This window comes from Emys orbicularis, chromosome 20 (assembly GCF_028017835.1).
Source record: "Emys orbicularis isolate rEmyOrb1 chromosome 20, rEmyOrb1.hap1, whole genome shotgun sequence".
NCBI classification, from domain to species: Eukaryota; Metazoa; Chordata; order Testudines; family Emydidae; genus Emys; species Emys orbicularis.
In genome coordinates this window covers 17,357,465-17,365,486 of record NC_088702.1, presented here as the reverse complement: position 1 = coordinate 17,365,486, position 8,022 = coordinate 17,357,465, and positions in this window count along the sequence as shown.

The following is an 8,022-nucleotide window of genomic DNA, read 5'->3' as shown; positions in this document are numbered from 1 at the left end:
AGCTTCGGCAGTAATTCGGTGGTGGGTACGCCGAAGGCGCGGGACTGGTGGACCTCCCGCAGGCATGCCGCTGAATCCGCATTACCAGCGGACCTCCCGCAGGCATGCCGCCGAAGGCTGCCTGACTGCCGTGCTTGGGGTGACAAAATACATAGAGCTGCCCCTGGGTTTTAGCCCACCATGACAAATTTCCTGTAACCAAGGTGGAAGGCAAAACAAAGACAGAGTCACCTGCAGTTTGCTTTAGTCCTCGACCCACACGTGCAGGCAGCCTCTGAGGGACCTGCTGCTTCTCACCGTGGAGCTGTCAGACCCGTCAATGGCTGGGGGGTTAAACGGCCTGTGACCACAGCGTATCCTGTGGTAACTGAACCCTTCTGCAGGGTGGGGTCGACAGAACAAGGGCCGGGTTCCGTATCCAGGGGTCCCTCTTAACAACACAGCACAGAGCCGGCACGAGCCCCCACCCCGGGGGAGGGCTGTGCAGAAGGTGACGTTGGTCTCTCCATAGATAATACTAGCCAGGGAGAAGCATAATCTGGTGATTAGAACAGCAGAGGTTGGGAGCCAGGACTCCTGGGTTCTATCCCCAGCTCTGGGAGGGGAATGGGGTCTAGTGGTTAGAGCTGATGGGGTTGAAAGCCTGGAATGCTGGGTTCTCTCCCTGCCTTTGCCACTGACTGTTGGGGTGACTTTGAGTCACTCAGTTCACAGCCTTTGTGTCTCCATTTTTCCATCTATAAAATAAATTGTGATGCTTGTTTATAACTGCAGCCAGGTTCTCTGGGGTCCCGGGGCAGTGGGGGATGGGGAACTGCAGCTGGGATCTCTGGGTAGCCGGGGACGAGAGCCTGGGCAGCAGCCAGGTTCTGTACCCCAACTCTGTTTTCCTTTCAGGGCTCATCACAGCTGACTTGCCCCTCACCGCTCGGTTTGGGGGGGACATCACCCTGAGCTGCCTCTTCCCGTGGTGACATTGCTAAGTGACTAAGTCCCGTGATGAAATTTTCAAAAGTGTATGGATCCATTGGCCAGAGCTGGCTCCAGGCACCAGCCGAGCAAGCTGGTGCTTGGGGCGGCAGCTTGTAGGAGGCGGCATTCCGCCCAATCCTAGGGCAGCACGGCCGCTTTTTTTTTTGTTCCGCTCTGGCCGCTCCCCTTCTCTCTCTCCCCCTGCTCCCTCCCCCTCCCCCCCACATCTGCAACATAGGGAGTCCCCCTGCACCCTGGCTCTGGCCGCCCCGTTGTCGGTTTTTTTTGTTTTTTTTTGCTTGGGGGCGGCCAAAAAGCCAGAGCCGGCCCTGCCACTGGCCTTGCTTCAGAAAGACCCAGTGTGGATAGCTTTGAGGAAATTTCAGATGGAATAAAAATTATTAGGGAATTTAACTAGCCCTATGATCTTGACCAGCTTGTTGGGGAGAGACAGTGTTGTTGGAACACAAATGTCTCCAGGCTGATTGATTCATGGAGAAAGTGAAAAAGGAAGTGTTGTTTACTCCTTCACATAACACACTGACCAGGGATTATTAATGAAATTAATAGACAGCAAGTTTAAAACAAACAAAAGGAAATACTTCTTCAAACAATACATAGTCAACCTGTGGAACTCCTTGCCAGGGGATGTTGTAAAGGCCAAAAGTATAACTGGGTTCAAAAAAGAACTAGATCAGTTGCTGAAGGATAGGTCCATCAATGGCTATTAGCCAGGATGAGCAGGGATGCAACCCCATGCTCTGAAGTGACCCTAGCCTCTGTTTGCCAGAAGCTGGGAATGGGCGACAGGGGATGGATCACTTGATGATGACCTGTTAGGTTCACTCCCTCTGGGGCACTTGGCATTGGCCACTGTGGGAAGACAGGATACTGGGCTAGATGGACCTTTGGACTGACCGAGTATGGACGTTCTTATGGTCTAAGATTCTGCAGTCTAAGAAATCAAGTTGTATAATGTTGCAACTTTCCAGCTGCATATTTAAAGTTTGATCTAACTTCTCCGCCTGTGCCCGGAACACTGCAGGCTCAACTGGAGATGCAGACCGGCTCTCCAGTGTGACACTGCACCCCATATTCTTCATAGTGATATTAGTATGATCAAATTATATCATAATTATGATGTATTTTATGCAAGATAAGGCATGTGAGGTGTCATTGGAAAGGTTATGGTTTGCAGAATATGATTATCCTCTTTTTATGCATGTATCATTTTTGTATCTGAAGTTATGAATATTGACGGTATCTATTTCACATGTAGCTATTCCTGGGCAAAATGCTCAGTCTAGATGACTGGCTGGGAAGGGCCCATGCAGGTTAATGAGCCATTAGGAAGAATCAATAGGCCTTAGGAGAAGCTTATCTCCCACCTGCTGAGCCTTCCTGTAAGCGCTCCAAACAGCCAGTGGGGGATGGCTGCTGTGACTCTACAGGGACATGTGACCAGGTCACCTGGTGCTGGACTCCGTCTTGGGATGTCAGTATTTTTTCCACCGACCCGGTACCTCCCCATACTGTGTGGTAACCGGTCCCCTTTTCGACCAGACTTTCCAGTCGAAAACTGGGCACCTGGCAACCCTAGTTTGGATAGGCAAAGCGGTCTGCTCCCCGCAGCCTTCTACCCCTCAGTCCGGTTCCCACATCCAGCGTCGCTCCATTCTCCGAGACCTCACTTTCCAACTGCTCCCAAGGCCCTTGTTTGAAAGCTCCCGGGGTCCCCAGCTGGGGACTTTCCTTCCCCACCCCCAGCAAGCCCCCAGCCCACAGGTATGGCAGCACCGTCCAAAGGAATTAACACCCCCTTGTCCGATGCCGGCACCTGGAACCTCTGTACGGCCCCAGGCTGGTCTCTGGCAGCCGAATTTAGCTCAGATTGACTGAACTCCTTCCTTAGCATTGGTCTTGTCTAGCACCTACGGGCTCCAGGCACAGACCAGGCCCCGTGGTGCCAGGCACTGGAGAGACACCACAAAAGGACGGTTGCCCTTTAGCCAGCAACACAGTCACATACAATTAACCCAGCCGGCCCCATGTCCAGCATGCAGTGCTACAGTCTGAATGCACCAGACAGGATTATTATCCCTGCTCTGCAGGTGGGGAAACTGAGGCACATGGCATGCTGGATCTCCCAGAGTTCAGACCCCATGTAGGCAAGCGGCAAGATTTCCCCAGGCACCCTGCACCCAAGCCCTGCTGGAAACCGGGCCCTGTTTCATCGGTGTATCCCCAATGAAACCAAGGTCAGCGTGAGGTTTTGGGCGGCGGGGGGAGAACGTCGCCCTCCCAGCCAGGACGCTTTGCAAACAGGGGAGAAAAGCAACGTCTGGAATTGAGTGTTTTATGGGTCATTTATTGATGTGGGTCGTGAAACCTATCAGCAAAGGCAACAGCGTCCCCGCATTTCCCAAGGGCCTTTAGGCTGGGCCTAGCTGCGGTGAGACCCTGATCTGCACCTGCTGCATCTCCACTCTGGGTCGTCCTCTCCCTCACCCCTGCTCTCCCACTTCTTAGACTTTATGGCTTCAGGGGAATATTAGCTCATCTAATCTGATCTCCCATAGATCATAGACCGATGTAGCTCAGCGCTGCCAACCCAGCTCAGAAATCATGAGTCCGGCCTAAAAAAAACCATGAGATTGGCTTAAGATTGAAAACAAAAAAAACACTTTACTTTCTGGTTTCGGAGCCGTCGGAGTCACACTCAGGGCCAGGGCTCTGGCTTTTCCTTGTAACACTGGGTTAGAAACATTTTTTGTTACGAAAGGGGAGTGGAATATTTCAGGCAGCCGTTTCCCAGCCCTGCATGAGCCGTTCATCAACCTTTGCCAGGGCTGGGTGGGTGGCCGCCGGGCATCCAGAACTGCACCAGTGCCTCCATACCCAGCAAAACCACTCGGGTGCCCTAATGCTCGTTGGTAGCTGGCGTGATGGGGAGCAGGGGCTGGGCTGCGGTCCGCAGCCAGGCTGACAAGATCGTGAACAAACCTTGTGGAAGTGAGAGAGGCTCTGCTGCAGAAGATCAGCCCAGCGAGCCAGGCTCGAGGCAGAGCAGCAGCAGCGCTGAGGCCGAGTGGTGACACTGGGGCTGGAGCCGGAGCTGGGTGCGGTGAGCAGCTGGGGAGAGCGAGGGGGGATCCTGAGCAGTGGTCCCAGCACAGGGAGACACACCCAGCCAAGAGGCCTTGCAGGACAACTGGGAGGGGGATCATACCCCTGACAGGGGGTGACGCTGGGCAGAAGGGTCCTGCCACCCAGAGTCTGAGGGCGTGTGGCCACCACCAGAGCAAGTGTCCGAACCGCAGCATCAGCACAGCCAGGGCCTGGGCAGGGGCCTGGGACGTGTGAGGAACAGGCTGTGAACTTTCCTTACATCCCACAGACACTGGTTGTGGTGTCCCCGTGCCACAGAGCGGGGTGACGGGTTTTCCTTTCACCTTCTCATTTTTTCCTTAATTTTTAATTGGTTGCTATTTAATAAATTGTATTTGCTTTGAACTGTATGAAATGATCAGTGGGTCAGGGAAGCATCCAGAGCAGATAGAGCACCCCGGAGTGGGCACACCCTAGCCCCTGTCCTACGTGACCACGACAAGGTTGAGAGTTGAGCCCCCCAGGAATCCTGGGCCCAGCCTTGTTGGGTTACGAGGACTCTGACACACACAAGATGGAAGGGGAGTCCCAAGGTCAGGCAGGCCTCTGGGTAAAGGGAGAGGGAGCCAGTCCCACCAGGGTAGCATATAAGCCAGGAAAGTGCCCCACAATTGCGGGACCATTTCCCCGCTTACACAGGCTTGCATAGGCTGGGCTGGGGAGTGGCTTAAAACTGCTGTGATCCCTCTGTCCTCAGCCTGGGAAGAGAAAGCCAGGCCGTGTCCCAAGCATCCTGTCTGTGCTGGGAAATGCCCAGTGCAGGCAGGGAAAGGTGCAGCCCAACACTCCCCCGCTCTGAAGGGAGAGAGACGCGGGTCTCCAGGCAGAAAGGCGGGAGCTGGGAGCCGAGTGGGGTGGGTGCCCTGCTGGATCAGTGAGGAGAGATACGGGGGCAGTTGCCCCGAACTGTGACAATCAGGCATCACCCAGCTCCCCAGCAGGCCCAGCTGCGAAACGGGCAGGTGAATCCCTGATCCTATGGGAGTTGTCTCAGGCCTTGGCTACACTTGCAGATGTACAGCGCTGTGAGTTAAACCTGACTTCGTGCAGCTGAGTAGGGAAAGCGCTGCAGTCTGTCCACACTGACAGCTGCCCAGCGCACTGTCATGGCCACATTTGCAGCAATTGCAGCGCTATTGGGAGCGGTGCATTATGGGCAGCTATCCCACAGAGCACCTCTTCCCATTCTGGCGCCGTGGGTTCTGGGAAGGGGGCGTAAGTGCGGGGCATTCTGGGTCCTGTCCCAACGCCCCGTGATGCATCGCTTCACATCCCAGAAATCCCTTTGTTTCCGTCCACCTTTGGCGCCATCTTTCAACGGTTTCTGTGCAGCGCGATCTGTCTGCGGGAAATGGAGCCCGAACTGCTGAGGCGTATGCTGATGAGTCTCGCCAGCACGTCACGTTTGACTGTCGAACTATTCCTTAAGATCCAAAGTGACAGTGAGAGTGAGGAGTCCGACGATGCTATCGAGCCGCGTAACGCGTACGACACGAAATTGCTTGTGGCATTCACGGACATGCTTAGCACCGTGGAACGCCGCTTTTGGGCTCGGGAAACAAACACCGAGTGGTGGGATCACATCGTCATGGAAGTCTGGGATGACGAGCAGTGGCTGCAGAACTTTCGGATGAGAAAAGCCACTTTCATGGGACTGTGTGAGGAGCTCGCCCCCACCCTGTGGCGCAAGGACACGAGATTGAGAGCTGCCCTGCCAGTGGAGAAGCGGGTGGCTATTGCAATCTGGAAGCTGGCAACTCCAGACAGCTACTGGTCGGTCGCAAACCAGTTTGGAGTGGGAAAGTCGACCGTTGGAATCGTGTTGATGCAAGTTTGCAGGGCCATTAATCGCATCCTACTCAGAAGAACCGTGACTCTGGGTAACGTGCAGGACATAGTGGATGGCTTTGCACAAATGGGGTTCCCTAACTGTGGAGGGGCGATAGATGGGACGTACATTCCTATTCTGGCACCACCCCACCTAGGATCTGAGTATGTTAATCGGAAGGGGTATTTCTCTATGGTTCTCCAGGCGCTTGTGGATCACCGTGGGCGTTTCATTGACATTAACACAGGCTGGCCCAGAAAGGTGCATGACGCACACATCTTTCGGAACACTTGGCTGTTCAGGAAGATGCAGGCCGGGACTTTTTTCCCAGAGTGGAAGATCATGGTAGGGGAAGTTGAAATGCCCATTGTGATCCTTGGAGATCCCACTTACCCGTTAATGCCGTGGCTCATGAAACCCTACACAGGGAGCCTTGACAGCAGCAAGGAACAGTTCAACTACAGGCTGAGCCGGTGCTGAATGACTGTGGAGGGTGCCTTTGGCCATTTAAAGGGCCGCTGGCGATCTCTGTATGGGAAGCTGGACTTGGCCGAAAACAGCATCCCCGCGGTTATATCCACGTGCTGTGCCCTCCATAATATTTGTGAAGGGAAGGGTGAAAGCTTCACTCAGGCATGGACCTCCGAGGTTCAACACCTGGAGGCTGAACTTGCACAGCCAGAGAGCAGGGCTATTACAGGGGCCCAGCGCAGGGCTGCAAGGATTAGGGATGCCTTGAGGGAGCAATTTGAGGCTGAAAACCAGCAGTAATATCTGGTGCCCTGCACAGGAGTGAAGTGCAGTAATTCCAATCTTTAGGAATCAGTGTTTGCTAAGCAGACAAGCAGACTTGCAGTGCCTGTTTATTTCCTGGGCTAAGGTATCTTTTACTTTATGCAATAATAAAGAATGTTTTCAAAGCCAAAAAATCCATTTATTGAAAAGAAAATTCATTTATTGAAAAGAAACACAACTGCTTGGAAAACAGAAAGGGCAAGGGGGTGGGGTGGGGAACGGTACAATCACAGATTCGCGTATGTCCTGTCTGGTGTACTGTGCAGTGAGTGCTGCACTTCAGGACAGCTATACTGCATGGTGATGGGGGTTGAGTGCAGAGGGTAAGGGTCGTGGTTTTCAGGAGTGGGTGGTGAAGATACTGGTGTTGGAGGCAGCGGGTGGCGTGAAGAACACAGAAGTTGGGGAAAGTGGGTTGGAGGTGATAGTGGGGCACAACGGAAAGAGTTTTGGGACAAGGGCTATAGGGGGGGGTGGCGTTTGCGGTACTGCTCCTCTTTCTGCATGGCTATGAGCTCCTGGATAGCGTCTGCTTGGCGCTCCAGGATGCTTATGAGCCTATCAGTGCTTTGCTGCCGGTGCTCCGTGCTTTGCCGCCGGTGCGCTGCGTTTTCCTGGCGGATCCTGCTTTCTCTCTCCCTCCAGTTCTGTGCTTTCTCATTCTCTTTAATAGATTGCCGCATCACTTCTTGCAGCATGTCTTCTTTGCTTTTTCGTGGTCTCTTCCTGAGTCTTTGCAGTCTCTGAGCAGGCGATAAGAGGGACGGCTGAGGTCTCAAGGTTGATGCTGCTGTATAGGCAAAATGCAACATTTAACAGAGGCAGCATTGTTTATACCAGACAGAGTAATGATTCCCCCTGCACTTAAGGAGTAGAAAACACACAGGGTCTACACAATAGCATAATTTTCCCATCTGAAACAGAGCACACATATCCCACGGGAGCCTCAAAATGGTGAGTAAGGGGGACTGATTGTTTCAGGGCTGCCCTGTCCTCTGGGTTTCTGTGCCTTGGGGAGAGCCAACAGCTTCAGGGGGCACCTACACTGAACACTATCCCAACATTTTCCACAGGAGTTCGTCCTGGACGATATCTCGCTGCTGAGGGTGACCTGGGAAGCAAGGGAGGGTCTTCTACTGCAATGCGGCTTCCGCCCTGGCCCGGAACGCCCAGCCAGTGAGATCAGGAAACACATAGGGGATGGGGGAGGAGCAGGGCAGAGGGACCCCCAGACCCTCCAAGCAGGGGGCGGTACTCAC